This window comes from Antedon mediterranea, chromosome 5 (assembly GCF_964355755.1).
Source record: "Antedon mediterranea chromosome 5, ecAntMedi1.1, whole genome shotgun sequence".
Lineage (NCBI taxonomy): Eukaryota > Metazoa > Echinodermata > Crinoidea > Comatulida > Antedonidae > Antedon > Antedon mediterranea.
This window is the reverse complement of record NC_092674.1, coordinates 15,708,317-15,725,513: the sequence shown is the minus strand read 5'-3', so window position 1 is coordinate 15,725,513 and position 17,197 is coordinate 15,708,317. Positions and strand designations below refer to the sequence as shown.

The following is a 17,197-nucleotide window of genomic DNA, read 5'->3' as shown; positions in this document are numbered from 1 at the left end:
GCGAAGAAAAACAGCATTGCTTACAAACTGAAACAGAACAATTAAACGCTGTACATACTACGTCTTCATCATTGAGTCTAAAATGTCAAAGGTTTTCTATCGCCAAACTTCTTCGAAAAGAACAATATGACATGTAAATAAATAAAGTATCTATAAATAAATAGCATTTAATACATATTGTAAGTGAAATATAATTATCGTTTAACAGAAAGTAATAAAATTATTTAAATACCTAAGTTCTATAATAGACTACTTGATTTTGTTTAATCTAGAGTTTGATATTATTCTTCGTACGCTTCGAAATAATTATGAAGCGTTCAACGCCTGTCAATATGCTATACCAATAGTTGTTAAGGGAAAATAAATAGTTACAAACCAACAAAGTTTCAAAACAGATAATGTAACCATAAATAGTTATATATCAAGTGTTCTTAATTAAACTAACGATTATCGTGAACTGCATAGGCTTATCTAATATTAATGTCGAATTGGGGTGGGGGTTAGCGCGAACGCAGTCCCCCGCTTATTCATTGCAATAACAATGTTGTCCTTTAGAGGTAATTTACTGATCGATACGAAACTTCTTTCTACCACATTATTTGTAATAACCTTTTCTTAAATAAAACTCACTGCCTGCAACTTACTTACATTTCTTATTCGGTTACAGTACTTTTGTCATTTTACTAGTAATGCTCCTTACATTTGTAATTTTAACAGAAATACCATTGATTATCCTTATTATTTATTTACATGATCATCGTTATTAATAAATAATGTTGTTTTCTTGTTATAGGTATCGATTGACAGACGGTTGGCAATACTATCTGCCATATATCATTATAGTGAATGGAACGAAGTACCACGTAACATCCAACACTTACAACGAGTGGGTGGCATACCTGTATACGATATCACGCAATGCACCGATGGAGCTAGATCTCCAATCCATAAACCACTTGAATTGCAGCGATAGAAATGGCGAAGAAAAACAGCATTGCTTACAAACTGAAACAGAACAATTAAACGCTGTACATACTACGTCTTCATCATTGAGTCTAAAATGTCAAAGGTTTTCTATCGCCAAACTTCTTCGAAAAGAACAATATGACATGTAAATAAATAAAGTATCTATAAATAAATAGCATTTAATACATATTGTAAGTGAAATATAATTATCGTTTAACAGAAAGTAATAAAATTATTTAAATACCTAAGTTCTATAATAGACTACTTGATTTTGTTTAATCTAGAGTTTGATATTATTCTTCGTACGCTTCGAAATAATTATGAAGCGTTCAACGCCTGTCAATATGCTATACCAATAGTTGTTAAGGGAAAATAAATAGTTACAAACCAACAAAGTTTCAAAACAGATAATGTAACCATAAATAGTTATATATCAAGTGTTCTTAATTAAACTAACGATTATCGTGAACTGCATAGGCTTATCTAATATTAATGTCGAATTGGGGTGGGGGTTAGCGCGAACGCAGTCCCCCGCTACCATAAATTATACACCCGAGTTCCCCACGTTTGGGGGAATCGCAAGGGTCAACCGCAGCCGTGTGTGCAATGCTGAGGCCTCATCTTGAGAGGACATTCCTTCCTGGTCAAAGTCGCTCCTGTGCCAGGTAAGTATGCTTAAACGCCATACCACCTTCTTAGCTGACATATTGGCTTGGTATCGTTGTACAAGTGTCATTCTGGTATTTATATTCAGTTACAGTGTCATAATGTAAATAGTAATATACTCTTCTGTAACTTACATTAACTGTAGTCTATTCTCAAACATATTTTCATATCAACTAAATTTAAATGCTAGTTGTTTTTAATAGTATTGGAAGTTGTAATTTCATACCGACAAATCATTAAAGTGTCATCTGCTTTCTTTGCTTTACCGTTTCTATTGTTTTAAAATTGTTTATTGTTGCGATTGCGCCCGCGTTACTCAACGCAGCCATTGTTTCTATTGTGTTTTTCTTGTTCTTTCATTAATATCTAACCGACAAAGACATTTATAAAATGGTGTGCCTTTGATTTCTACGGCATTCAACTATTAAAGTCAACTGAATTATCTAAAAAGCTACCATTCGACTATTATCCGAACGACAAATAACCTAAATATGTCTTGCATGATGTTCTCCGATCTCACCGATACATTAATGATGCCTCTCTCATTTCAAGAACTTGTTGTGGCGGCTCTTCTCCGTTGTCCAGATACTACCAGCGGTTCTCTAAACGTGCTGCACATTATTGATAAAATTTGTCCGGAGAAGTATAATATGAGGAATGTCAGAGAATGTGTTCGACAGATCTTCAGTGAATCTCCGTATATCGAAAAGGTTGACAGACACAGGTATGTGATTTACATTATTAAACCAACTTATTCATTGCAATAACAATGTTGGCCTTTAGAGGTAATTTACTGATCGATACGAAACTTCTTTCTACCACATTATTTGTAATAACCTTTTCTTAAATAAAACTCACTGCCTGCAACTTACTTACATTTCTTATTCGGTTACAGTACTTTTGTCATTTTACTAGTAATGCTCCTTACATTTGTAATTTTAACAGAAATACCATTGATTATCCTTATTATTTATTTACATGATCATCGTTATTAATAAATAATGTTGTTTTCTTGTTATAGGTATCGATTGACAGACGGTTGGCAATACTATCTGCCATATATCATTATAGTGAATGGAACGAAGTACCACGTAACATCCAACACTTACAACGAGTGGGTGGCATACCTGTATACGATATCACGCAATGCACCGATGGAGCTAGATCTCCAATCCATAAACCACTTGAATTGCAGCGATAGAAATGGCGAAGAAAAACAGCATTGCTTACAAACTGAAACAGAACAATTAAACGCTGTACATACTACGTCTTCATCATTGAGTCTAAAATGTCAAAGGTTTTCTATCGCCAAACTTCTTCGAAAAGAACAATATGACATGTAAATAAATAAAATATCTATAAATAAATAGCATTTAATACATATTGTAAGTGAAATATAATTATCGTTTAACAGAAAGTAATAAAATTATTTAAATACCTAAGTTCTATAATAGACTACTTGATTTTGTTTAATCTAGAGTTTGATATTATTCTTCGTACGCTTCGAAATAATTATGAAGCGTTCAACGCCTGTCAATATGCTATACCAATAGTTGTTAAGGAAAAATAAATAGTTACAAACCAACAAAGTTTCAAAACAGATAATGTAACCATAAATAGTTATATATCAAGTGTTCTTAATTAAACTAACGATTATCGTGAACTGCATAGGCTTATCTAATATTAATGTCGAATTGGGGTGGGGGTTAGCGCGAACGCAGTCCCCCGCTACCATAAATTATACACCCGAGTTCCCCACGTTTGGGGGAATCGCAAGGGTCAACCGCAGCCGTGTGTGCAATGCTGAGGCCTCATCTTGGGAGGACATTCCTTCCTGATCAAAGTCGCTCCTGTGCCAGGTAAGTATGCTTAAACGCCATACCACCTTCTTAGCTGACATATTGGCTTGGTATCGTTGTACAAGTGTCATTCTGGTATTTATATTCAGTTACAGTGTCATAATGTAAATAGTAATATACTCTTCTGTAACTTACATTAACTGTAGTCTATTCTCAAACATATTTTCATATCAACTAAATTTAAATGCTAGTTGTTTTTAATAGTATTGGAAGTTGTAATTTCATACCGACAAATCATTAAAGTGTCATCTGCTTTCTTTGCTTTACCGTTTCTATTGTTTTAAAATTGTTTATTGTTGCGATTGCGCCCGCGTTACTCAACGCAGCCATTGTTTCTATTGTGTTTTTCTTGTTCTTTCATTAATATCTAACCGACAAAGACATTTATAAAATGGTGTGCCTTTGATTTCTACGGCATTCAACTATTAAAGTCAACTGAATTATCTGAAAAGCTACCATTCGACTATTATCCGAACGACGAATAACCTAAATATGTCTTGCATGATGTTCTCCGATCTCACCGATACATTGATGATGCCTCTCTCATTTCAAGAACTTGTTGTGGCGGCTCTTCTCCGTTGTCCAGATACTACCAGCGGTTCTCTAAACGTGCTGCACATTATTGATAAAATTTGTCCGGAGAAGTATAATATGAGGAATGTCAGAGAATGTGTTCGACAGATCTTCAGTGAATCTCCGTATATCGAAAAGGTTGACAGACACAGGTATGTGATTTACATTATTAAACCAACTTATTCATTGCAATAACAATGTTGGCCTTTACAGGTAATTTACTGATCGATACGAAACTTCTTTCTACCACATTATTTGTAATAACCTTTTCTTAAATAAAACTCACTGCCTGCAACTTACTTACATTACTTATTCGGTTACAGTACTTTTGTCATTTTACTAGTAATGCTCCTTACATTTGTAATTTTAACAGAAATACCATTGATTATCCTTATTATTTATTTACATGATCATCGTTATTAATAAATAATGTTGTTTTCTTGTTATAGGTATCGATTGACAGACGGTTGGCAATACTATCTGCCATATATCATTATAGTGAATGGAACGAAGTACCACGTAACATCCAACACTTACAACGAGTGGGTGGCATACCTGTATACGATATCACGCAATGCACCGATGGAGCTAGATCTCCAATCCATAAACCACTTGAATTGCAGCGATAGAAATGGCGAAGAAAAACAGCATTGCTTACAAACTGAAACAGAACAATTAAACGCTGTACATACTACGTCTTCATCATTGAGTCTAAAATGTCAAAGGTTTTCTATCGCCAAACTTCTTCGAAAAGAACAATATGACATGTAAATAAATAAAATATCTATAAATAAATAGCATTTAATACATATTGTAAGTGAAATATAATTATCGTTTAACAGAAAGTAATAAAATTATTTAAATACCTAAGTTCTATAATAGACTACTTGATTTTGTTTAATCTAGAGTTTGATATTATTCTTCGTACGCTTCGAAATAATTATGAAGCGTTCAACGCCTGTCAATATGCTATACCAATAGTTGTTAAGGGAAAATAAATAGTTACAAACCAACAAAGTTTCAAAACAGATAATGTAACCATAAATAGTTATATATCAAGTGTTCTTAATTAAACTAACGATTATCGTGAACTGCATAGGCTTATCTAATATTAATGTCGAATTGGGGTGGGGGTTAGCGCGAACGCAGTCCCCCGCTACCATAAATTATACACCCGAGTTCCCCACGTTTGGGGGAATCGCAAGGGTCAACCGCAGCCGTGTGTGCAATGCTGAGGCCTCATCTTGGGAGGACATTCCTTCCTGATCAAAGTCGCTCCTGTGCCAGGTAAGTATGCTTAAACGCCATACCACCTTCTTAGCTGACATATTGGCTTGGTATCGTTGTACAAGTGTCATTCTGGTATTTATATTCAGTTACAGTGTCATAATGTAAATAGTAATATACTCTTCTGTAACTTACATTAACTGTAGTCTATTCTCAAACATATTTTCATATCAACTAAATTTAAATGCTAGTTGTTTTTAATAGTATTGGAAGTTGTAATTTCATACCGACAAATCATTAAAGTGTCATCTGCTTTCTTTGCTTTACCGTTTCTATTGTTTTAAAATTGTTTATTGTTGCGATTGCGCCCGCGTTACTCAACGCAGCCATTGTTTCTATTGTGTTTTTCTTGTTCTTTCATTAATATCTAACCGACAAAGACATTTATAAAATGGTGTGCCTTTGATTTCTACGGCATTCAACTATTAAAGTCAACTGAATTATTTGAAAAGCTACCATTCGACTATTATCCGAACGACGAATAACCTAAATATGTCTTGCATGATGTTCTCCGATCTCACCGATACATTGATGATGCCTCTCTCATTTCAAGAACTTGTTGTGGCGGCTCTTCTCCGTTGTCCAGATACTACCAGCGGTTCTCTAAACGTGCTGCACATTATTGATAAAATTTGTCCGGAGAAGTATAATATGAGGAATGTCAGAGAATGTGTTCGACAGATCTTCAGTGAATCTCCGTATATCGAAAAGGTTGACAGACACAGGTATGTGATTTACATTATTAAACCAACTTATTTATTGCAATAACAATGTTGGCCTTTAGAGGTAATTTACTGATCGATACGAAACTTCTTTCTACCACATTATTTGTAATAACCTTTTCTTAAATAAAACTCACTGCCTGCAACTTACTTACATTTCTTATTCGGTTACAGTACTTTTGTCATTTTACTAGTAATGCTCCTTACATTTGTAATTTTAACAGAAATACCATTGATTATCCTTATTATTTATTTACATGATCATCGTTATTAATAAATAATGTTGTTTTCTTGTTATAGGTATCGATTGACAGACGGTTGGCAATACTATCTGCCATATATCATTATAGTGAATGGAACGAAGTACCACGTAACATCCAACACTTACAACGAGTGGGTGGCATACCTGTATACGATATCACGCAATGCACCGATGGAGCTAGATCTCCAATCCATAAACCACTTGAATTGCAGCGATAGAAATGGCGAAGAAAAACAGCATTGCTTACAAACTGAAACAGAACAATTAAACGCTGTACATACTACGTCTTCATCATTGAGTCTAAAATGTCAAAGGTTTTCTATCGCCAAACTTCTTCGAAAAGAACACTATGACATGTAAATAAATAAAATATCTATAAATAAATAGCATTTAATACATATTGTAAGTGAAATATAATTATCGTTTAACAGAAAGTAATAAAATTATTTAAATACCTAAGTTCTATAATAGACTACTTGATTTTGTTTAATCTAGAGTTTGATATTATTCTTCGTACGCTTCGAAATAATTATGAAGCGTTCAACGCCTGTCAATATGCTATACCAATAGTTGTTAAGGGAAAATAAATAGTTACAAACCAACAAAGTTTCAAAACAGATAATGTAACCATAAATAGTTATATATCAAGTGTTCTTAATTAAACTAACGATTATCGTGAACTGCATAGGCTTATCTAATATTAATGTCAAATTGGGGTGGGGGTTAGCGCGAACGCAGTCCCCCGCTACCATAAATTATACACCCGAGTTCCCCACGTTTGGGGGAATCGCAAGGGTCAACCGCAGCCGTGTGTGCAATGCTGAGGCCTCATCTTGGGAGGACATTCCTTCCTGATCAAAGTCGCTCCTGTGCCAGGTAAGTATGCTTAAACGCCATACCACCTTCTTAGCTGACATATTGGCTTGGTATCGTTGTACAAGTGTCATTCTGGTATTTATATTCAGTTACAGTGTCATAATGTAAATAGTAATATACTCTTCTGTAACTTACATTAACTGTAGTCTATTCTCAAACATATTTTCATATCAACTAAATTTAAATGCTAGTTGTTTTTAATAGTATTGGAAGTTGTAATTTCATACCGACAAATCATTAAAGTGTCATCTGCTTTCTTTGCTTTACCGTTTCTATTGTTTTAAAATTGTTTATTGTTGCGATTGCGCCCGCGTTACTCAACGCAGCCATTGTTTCTATTGTGTTTTTCTTGTTCTTTCATTAATATCTAACCGACAAAGACATTTATAAAATGGTGTGCCTTTGATTTCTACGGCATTCAACTATTAAAGTCAACTGAATTATCTGAAAAGCTACCATTCGACTATTATCCGAACGACGAATAACCTAAATATGTCTTGCATGATGTTCTCCGATCTCACCGATACATTGATGATGCCTCTCTCATTTCAAGAACTTGTTGTGGCGGCTCTTCTCCGTTGTCCAGATACTACCAGCGGTTCTCTAAACGTGCTGCACATTATTGATAAAATTTGTCCGGAGAAGTATAATATGAGGAATGTCAGAGAATGTGTTCGACAGATCTTCAGTGAATCTCCGTATATCGAAAAGGTTGACAGACACAGGTATGTGATTTACATTATTAAACCAACTTATTCATTGCAATAACAATGTTGGCCTTTAGAGGTAATTTACTGATCGATACGAAACTTCTTTCTACCACATTATTTGTAATAACCTTTTCTTAAATAAAACTCACTGCCTGCAACTTACTTACATTTCTTATTCGGTTACAGTACTTTTGTCATTTTACTAGTAATGCTCCTTACATTTGTAATTTTAACAGAAATACCATTGATTATCCTTATTATTTATTTACATGATCATCGTTATTAATAAATAATGTTGTTTTCTTGTTATAGGTATCGATTGACAGACGGTTGGCAATACTATCTGCCATATATCATTATAGTGAATGGAACGAAGTACCACGTAACATCCAACACTTACAACGAGTGGGTGGCATACCTGTATACGATATCACGCAATGCACCGATGGAGCTAGATCTCCAATCCATAAACCACTTGAATTGCAGCGATAGAAATGGCGAAGAAAAACAGCATTGCTTACAAACTGAAACAGAACAATTAAACGCTGTACATACTACGTCTTCATCATTGAGTCTAAAATGTCAAAGGTTTTCTATCGCCAAACTTCTTCGAAAAGAACAATATGACATGTAAATAAATAAAATATCTATAAATAAATAGCATTTAATACATATTGTAAGTGAAATATAATTATCGTTTAACAGAAAGTAATAAAATTATTTAAATACCTAAGTTCTATAATAGACTACTTGATTTTGTTTAATCTAGAGTTTGATATTATTCTTCGTACGCTTCGAAATAATTATGAAGCGTTCAACGCCTGTCAATATGCTATACCAATAGTTGTTAAGGGAAAATAAATAGTTACAAACCAACAAAGTTTCAAAACAGATAATGTAACCATAAATAGTTATATATCAAGTGTTCTTAATTAAACTAACGATTATCGTGAACTGCATAGGCTTATCTAATATTAATGTCGAATTGGGGTGGGGGTTAGCGCGAACGCAGTCCCCCGCTACCATAAATTATACACCCGAGTTCCCCACGTTTGGGGGAATCGCAAGGGTCAACCGCAGCCGTGTGTGCAATGCTGAGGCCTCATCTTGGGAGGACATTCCTTCCTGATCAAAGTCGCTCCTGTGCCAGGTAAGTATGCTTAAACGCCATACCACCTTCTTAGCTGACATATTGGCTTGGTATCGTTGTACAAGTGTCATTCTGGTATTTATATTCAGTTACAGTGTCATAATGTAAATAGTAATATACTCTTCTGTAACTTACATTAACTGTAGTCTATTCTCAAACATATTTTCATATCAACTAAATTTAAATGCTAGTTGTTTTTAATAGTATTGGAAGTTGTAATTTCATACCGACAAATCATTAAAGTGTCATCTGCTTTCTTTGCTTTACCGTTTCTATTGTTTTAAAATTGTTTATTGTTGCGATTGCGCCCGCGTTACTCAACGCAGCCATTGTTTCTATTGTGTTTTTCTTGTTCTTTCATTAATATCTAACCGACAAAGACATTTATAAAATGGTGTGCCTTTGATTTCTACGGCATTCAACTATTAAAGTCAACTGAATTATCTGAAAAGCTACCATTCGACTATTATCCGAACGACGAATAACCTAAATATGTCTTGCATGATGTTCTCCGATCTCACCGATACATTGATGATGCCTCTCTCATTTCAAGAACTTGTTGTGGCGGCTCTTCTCCGTTGTCCAGATACTACCAGCGGTTCTCTAAACGTGCTGCACATTATTGATAAAATTTGTCCGGAGAAGTATAATATGAGGAATGTCAGAGAATGTGTTCGACAGATCTTCAATGAATCTCCGTATATCGAAAAGGTTGACAGACACAGGTATGTGATTTACATTATTAAACCAACTTATTCATTGCAATAACAATGTTGGCCTTTACAGGTAATTTAATGATCGATACGAAACTTCTTTCTACCACATTATTTGTAATAACCTTTTCTTAAATAAAACTCACTGCCTGCAACTTACTTACATTACTTATTCGGTTACAATACTTTTGTCATTTTACTAGTAATGCTCCTTACATTTGTAATTTTAACAGAAATACCATTGATTATCCTTATTATTTATTTACATGATCATCGTTATTAATAAATAATGTTGTTTTCTTGTTATAGGTATCGATTGACAGACGGTTGGCAATACTATCTGCCATATATCATTATAGTGAATGGAACGAAGTACCACGTAACATCCAACACTTACAACGAGTGGGTGGCATACCTGTATACGATATCACGCAATGCACCGATGGAGCTAGATCTCCAATCCATAAACCACTTGAATTGCAGCGATAGAAATGGCGAAGAAAAACAGCATTGCTTACAAACTGAAACAGAACAATTAAACGCTGTACATACTACGTCTTCATCATTGAGTCTAAAATGTCAAAGGTTTTCTATCGCCAAACTTCTTCGAAAAGAACAATATGACATGTAAATAAATAAAATATCTATAAATAAATAGCATTTAATACATATTGTAAGTGAAATATAATTATCGTTTAACAGAAAGTAATAAAATTATTTAAATACCTAAGTTCTATAATAGACTACTTGATTTTGTTTAATCTAGAGTTTGATATTATTCTTCGTACGCTTCGAAATAATTATGAAGCGTTCAACGCCTGTCAATATGCTATACCAATAGTTGTTAAGGGAAAATAAATAGTTACAAACCAACAAAGTTTCAAAACAGATAATGTAACCATAAATAGTTATATATCAAGTGTTCTTAATTAAACTAACGATTATCGTGAACTGCATAGGCTTATCTAATATTAATGTCGAATTGGGGTGGGGGTTAGCGCGAACGCAGTCCCCCGCTACCATAAATTATACACCCGAGTTCCCCACGTTTGGGGGAATCGCAAGGGTCAACCGCAGCCGTGTGTGCAATGCTGAGGCCTCATCTTGAGAGGACATTCCTTCCTGATCAAAGTCGCTCCTGTGCCAGGTAAGTATGCTTAAACGCCATACCACCTTCTTAGCTGACATATTGGCTTGGTATCGTTGTACAAGTGTCATTCTGGTATTTATATTCAGTTACAGTGTCATAATGTAAATAGTAATATACTCTTCTGTAACTTACATTAACTGTAGTCTATTCTCAAACATATTTTCATATCAACTAAATTTAAATGCTAGTTGTTTTTAATAGTATTGGAAGTTGTAATTTCATACCGACAAATCATTAAAGTGTCATCTGCTTTCTTTGCTTTACCGTTTCTATTGTTTTAAAATTGTTTATTGTTGCGTTTGCGCCCGCGTTACTCAACGCAGCCATTGTTTCTATTGTGTTTTTCTTGTTCTTTCATTAATATCTAACCGACAAAGACATTTATAAAATGGTGTGCCTTTGATTTCTACGGCATTCAACTATTAAAGTCAACTGAATTATCTGAAAAGCTACCATTCGACTATTATCCGAACGACGAATAACCTAAATATGTCTTGCATGATGTTCTCCGATCTCACCGATACATTGATGATGCCTCTCTCATTTCAAGAACTTGTTGTGGCGGCTCTTCTCCGTTGTCCAGATACTACCAGCGGTTCTCTAAACGTGCTGCACATTATTGATAAAATTTGTCCGGAGAAGTATAATATGAGGAATGTCAGAGAATGTGTTCGACAGATCTTCAGTGAATCTCCGTATATCGAAAAGGTTGACAGACACAGGTATGTGATTTACATTATTAAACCAACTTATTCATTGCAATAACAATGTTGGCCTTTAGAGGTAATTTACTGATCGATACGAAACTTCTTTCTACCACATTATTTGTAATAACCTTTTCTTAAATAAAACTCACTGCCTGCAACTTACTTACATTTCTTATTCGGTTACAGTACTTTTGTCATTTTACTAGTAATGCTCCTTACATTTGTAATTTTAACAGAAATACCATTGATTATCCTTATTATTTATTTACATGATCATCGTTATTAATAAATAATGTTGTTTTCTTGTTATAGGTATCGATTGACAGACGGTTGGCAATACTATCTGCCATATATCATTATAGTGAATGGAACGAAGTACCACGTAACATCCAACACTTACAACGAGTGGGTGGCATACCTGTATACGATATCACGCAATGCACCGATGGAGCTAGATCTCCAATCCATAAACCACTTGAATTGCCGCGATAGAAATGGCGAAGAAAAACAGCATTGCTTACAAACTGAAACAGAACAATTAAACGCTGTACATACTATTTAAATACGTAAGTTCTATAATAGACTACTTGATTTTGTTTAATCTAGAGTTTGATATTATTCTTCGTACGCTTCGAAATAATTATGAAGCGTTCAACGCCTGTCAATATGCTATACCAATAGTTGTTAAGGGAAAATAAATAGTTACAAACCAACAAAGTTTCAAAACAGATAATGTAACCATAAATAGTTATATATCAAGTGTTCTTAATTAAACTAACGATTATCGTGAACTGCATAGGCTTATCTAATATTAATGTCGAATTGGGGTGGGGGTTAGCGCGAACGCAGTCCCCCGCTACCATAAATTATACACCCGAGTTCCCCACGTTTGGGGGAATCGCAAGGGTCAACCGCAGCCGTGTGTGCAATGCTGAGGCCTCATCTTGGGAGGACATTCCTTCCTGATCAAAGTCGCTCCTGTGCCAGGTAAGTATGCTTAAACGCCATACCACCTTCTTAGCTGACATATTGGCTTGGTATCGTTGTACAAGTGTCATTCTGGTATTTATATTCAGTTACAGTGTCATAATGTAAATAGTAATATACTCTTCTGTAACTTACATTAACTGTAGTCTATTCTCAAACATATTTTCATATCAACTAAATTTAAATGCTAGTTGTTTTTAATAGTATTGGAAGTTGTAATTTCATACCGACAAATCATTAAAGTGTCATCTGCTTTCTTTGCTTTACCGTTTCTATTGTTTTAAAATTGTTTATTGTTGCGATTGCGCCCGCGTTACTCAACGCAGCCATTGTTTCTATTGTGTTTTTCTTGTTCTTTCATTAATATCTAACCGACAAAGACATTTATAAAATGGTGTGCCTTTGATTTCTACGGCATTCAACTATTAAAGTCAACTGAATTATTTGAAAAGCTACCATTCGACTATTATCCGAACGACGAATAACCTAAATATGTCTTGCATGATGTTCTCCGATCTCACCGATACATTGATGATGCCTCTCTCATTTCAAGAACTTGTTGTGGCGGCTCTTCTCCGTTGTCCAGATACTACCAGCGGTTCTCTAAACGTGCTGCACATTATTGATAAAATTTTTCCGGAGAAGTATAATATGAGGAATGTCAGAGAATGTGTTCGACAGATCTTCAGTGAATCTCCGTATATCGAAAAGGTTGACAGACACAGGTATGTGATTTACATTATTAAACCAACTTATTCATTGCAATAACAATGTTGGCCTTTAGAGGTAATTTACTGATCGATACGAAACTTCTTTCTACCACATTATTTGTAATAACCTTTTCTTAAATAAAACTCACTGCCTGCAACTTACTTACATTTCTTATTCGGTTACAGTACTTTTGTCATTTTACTAGTAATGCTCCTTACATTTGTAATTTTAACAGAAATACCATTGATTTTCCTTATTATTTATTTACATGATCATCGTTATTAATAAATAATGTTGTTTTCTTGTTATAGGTATCGATTGACAGACGGTTGGCAATACTATCTGCCATATATCATTATAGTGAATGGAACGAAGTACCACGTAACATCCAACACTTACAACGAGTGGGTGGCATACCTGTATACGATATCACGCAATGCACCGATGGAGCTAGATCTCCAATCCATAAACCACTTGAATTGCAGCGATAGAAATGGCGAAGAAAAACAGCATTGCTTACAAACTGAAACAGAACAATTAAACGCTGTACATACTACGTCTTCATCATTGAGTCTAAAATGTCAAAGGTTTTCTATCGCCAAACTTCTTCGAAAAGAACAATATGACATGTAAATAAATAAAATATCTATAAATAAATAGCATTTAATACATATTGTAAGTGAAATATAATTATCGTTTAACAGAAAGTAATAAAATTATTTAAATACCTAAGTTCTATAATAGACTACTTGATTTTGTTTAATCTAGAGTTTGATATTATTCTTCGTACGCTTCGAAATAATTATGAAGCGTTCAACGCCTGTCAATATGCTATACCAATAGTTGTTAAGGGAAAATAAATAGTTACAAACCAACAAAGTTTCAAAACAGATAATGTAACCATAAATAGTTATATATCAAGTGTTCTTAATTAAACTAACGATTATCGTGAACTGCATAGGCTTATCTAATATTAATGTCGAATTGGGGTGGGGGTTAGCGCGAACGCAGTCCCCCGCTACCATAAATTATACACCCGAGTTCCCCACGTTTGGGGGAATCGCAAGGGTCAACCGCAGCCGTGTGTGCAATGCTGAGGCCTCATCTTGGGAGGACATTCCTTCCTGATCAAAATCGCTCCTGTGCCAGGTAAGTATGCTTAAACGCCATACCACCTTCTTAGCTGACATATTGGCTTGGTATCGTTGTACAAGTGTCATTCTGGTATTTATATTCAGTTACAGTGTCATAATGTAAATAGTAATATACTCTTCTGTAACTTACATTAACTGTAGTCTATTCTCAAACATATTTTCATATCAACTAAATTTAAATGCTAGTTGTTTTTAATAGTATTGGAAGTTGTAATTTCATACCGACAAATCATTAAAGTGTCATCTGCTTTCTTTGCTTTACCGTTTCTATTGTTTTAAAATTGTTTATTGTTGCGATTGCGCCCGCGTTACTCAACGCAGCCATTGTTTCTATTGTGTTTTTCTTGTTCTTTCATTAATATCTAACCGACAAAGACATTTATAAAATGGTGTGCCTTTGATTTCTACGGCATTCAACTATTAAAGTCAACTGAATTATCTGAAAAGCTACCATTCGACTATTATCCGAACGACGAATAACCTAAATATGTCTTGCATGATGTTCTCCGATCTCACCGATACATTGATGATGCCTCTCTCATTTCAAGAACTTGTTGTGGCGGCTCTTCTCCGTTGTCCAGATACTACCAGCGGTTCTCTAAACGTGCTGCACATTATTGATAAAATTTGTCCGGAGAAGTATAATATGAGGAATGTCAGAGAATGTGTTCGACAGATCTTCAGTGAATCTCCGTATATCGAAAAGGTTGACAGACACAGGTATGTGATTTACATTATTAAACCAACTTATTCATTGCAATAACAATGTTGGCCTTTAGAGGTAATTTACTGATCGATACGAAACTTCTTTCTACCACATTATTTGTAATAACCTTTTCTTAAATAAAACTCACTGCCTGCAACTTACTTACATTACTTATTCGGTTACAGTACTTTTGTCATTTTACTAGTAATGCTCCTTACATTCGTAATTTTAACAAAAATACCATTGATTATCCTTATTATTTATTTACATGATCATCGTTATTAATAAATAATGTTGTTTTCTTGTTATAGGTATCGATTGACAGACGGTTGGCAATACTATCTGCCATATATCATTATAGTGAATGGAACGAAGTACCACGTAACATCCAACACTTACAACGAGTGGGTGGCATACCTGTATACGATATCACGCAATGCACCGATGGAGCTAGATCTCCAATCCATAAACCACTTGAATTGCAGCGATAGAAATGGCGAAGAAAAACAGCATTGCTTACAAACTGAAACAGAACAATTAAACGCTGTACATACTACGTCTTCATCATTGAGTCTAAAATGTCAAAGGTTTTCTATCGCCAAACTTCTTCGAAAAGAACAATATGACATGTAAATAAATAAAATATCTATAAATAAATAGCATTTAATACATATTGTAAGTGAAATATAATTATCGTTTAACAGAAAGTAATAAAATTATTTAAATACCTAAGTTCTATAATAGACTACTTGATTTTGTTTAATCTAGAGTTTGATATTATTCTTCGTACGCTTCGAAATAATTATGAAGCGTTCAACGCCTGTCAATATGCTATACCAATAGTTGTTAAGGGAAAATAAATAGTTACAAACCAACAAAGTTTCAAAACAGATAATGTAACCATAAATAGTTATATATCAAGTGTTCTTAATTAAACTAACGATTATCGTGAACTGCATAGGCTTATCTAATATTAATGTCGAATTGGGGTGGGGGTTAGCGCGAACGCAGTCCCCCGCTACCATAAATTATACACCCGAGTTCCCCACGTTTGGGGGAATCGCAAGGGTCAACCGCAGCCGTGTGTGCAATGCTGAGGCCTCATCTTGGGAGGACATTCCTTCCTGATCAAAGTCGCTCCTGTGCCAGGTAAGTATGCTTAAACGCCATACCACCTTCTTAGCTGACATATTGGCTTGGTATCGTTGTACAAGTGTCATTCTGGTATTTATATTCAGTTACAGTGTCATAATGTAAATAGTAATATACTCTTCTGTAACTTACATTAACTGTAGTCTATTCTCAAACATATTTTCATATCAACTAAATTTAAATGCTAGTTGTTTTTAATAGTATTGGAAGTTGTAATTTCATACCGACAAATCATTAAAGTGTCATCTGCTTTCTTTGCTTTACCGTTTCTATTGTTTTAAAATTGTTTATTGTTGCGATTGCGCCCGCGTTACTCAACGCAGCCATTGTTTCTATTGTGTTTTTCTTGTTCTTTCATTAATATCTAACCGACAAAGACATTTATAAAATGGTGTGCCTTTGATTTCTACGGCATTCAACTATTAAAGTCAACTGAATTATCTGAAAAGCTACCATTCGACTATTATCCGAACGACGAATAACCTAAATATGTCTTGCATGATGTTCTCCGATCTCACCGATACATTGATGATGCCTCTCTCATTTCAAGAACTTGTTGTGGCGGCTCTTCTCCGTTGTCCAGATACTACCAGCGGTTCTCTAAACGTGCTGCACATTATTGATAAAATTTGTCCGGAGAAGTATAATATGAGGAATGTCAGAGAATGTGTTCGACAGATCTTCAATGAATCTCCGTATATCGAAAAGGTTGACAGACACAGGTATGTGATTTACATTATTAAACCAACTTATTCATTGCAATAACAATGTTGGCCTTTACAGGTAATTTAATGATCGATACGAAACTTCTTTCTACCACATTATTTGTAATAACCTTTTCTTAAA

At 34.5% G+C, this 17,197-nt stretch overlaps 9 non-coding genes across 9 annotated transcripts; all 9 read right to left on the bottom strand.

The window, feature by feature from the left end:
- Positions 1-1,472: 1,472 nt before the first annotated feature.
- LOC140050602 (U1 spliceosomal RNA) lies at positions 1,473-1,639 on the bottom strand. The gene has a single exon (XR_011845448.1). It is a non-coding gene; the product is annotated as a U1 spliceosomal RNA (small nuclear RNA).
- A 1,693-nt stretch (positions 1,640-3,332) lies between these two features.
- Positions 3,333-3,499, bottom strand: LOC140050578 (U1 spliceosomal RNA). Its single transcript, XR_011845427.1, has one exon. It is a non-coding gene; the product is annotated as a U1 spliceosomal RNA (small nuclear RNA).
- A 1,693-nt stretch (positions 3,500-5,192) lies between these two features.
- Positions 5,193-5,359, bottom strand: LOC140050575 (U1 spliceosomal RNA). The gene has a single exon (XR_011845426.1). It is a non-coding gene; the product is annotated as a U1 spliceosomal RNA (small nuclear RNA).
- Positions 5,360-7,052: 1,693 nt separating this feature from the next.
- On the bottom strand, positions 7,053-7,219 carry LOC140050574 (U1 spliceosomal RNA). Its single transcript, XR_011845425.1, has one exon. It is a non-coding gene; the product is annotated as a U1 spliceosomal RNA (small nuclear RNA).
- A 1,693-nt stretch (positions 7,220-8,912) lies between these two features.
- LOC140050573 (U1 spliceosomal RNA) lies at positions 8,913-9,079 on the bottom strand. Its single transcript, XR_011845424.1, has one exon. It is a non-coding gene; the product is annotated as a U1 spliceosomal RNA (small nuclear RNA).
- A 1,693-nt stretch (positions 9,080-10,772) lies between these two features.
- Positions 10,773-10,939, bottom strand: LOC140050593 (U1 spliceosomal RNA). Its single transcript, XR_011845440.1, has one exon. It is a non-coding gene; the product is annotated as a U1 spliceosomal RNA (small nuclear RNA).
- A 1,530-nt stretch (positions 10,940-12,469) lies between these two features.
- On the bottom strand, positions 12,470-12,636 carry LOC140050572 (U1 spliceosomal RNA). Its single transcript, XR_011845423.1, has one exon. It is a non-coding gene; the product is annotated as a U1 spliceosomal RNA (small nuclear RNA).
- Positions 12,637-14,329: 1,693 nt separating this feature from the next.
- Positions 14,330-14,496, bottom strand: LOC140050584 (U1 spliceosomal RNA). Its single transcript, XR_011845433.1, has one exon. It is a non-coding gene; the product is annotated as a U1 spliceosomal RNA (small nuclear RNA).
- Positions 14,497-16,189: 1,693 nt separating this feature from the next.
- LOC140050571 (U1 spliceosomal RNA) lies at positions 16,190-16,356 on the bottom strand. The gene has a single exon (XR_011845422.1). It is a non-coding gene; the product is annotated as a U1 spliceosomal RNA (small nuclear RNA).
- Positions 16,357-17,197: the final 841 nt, after the last annotated feature.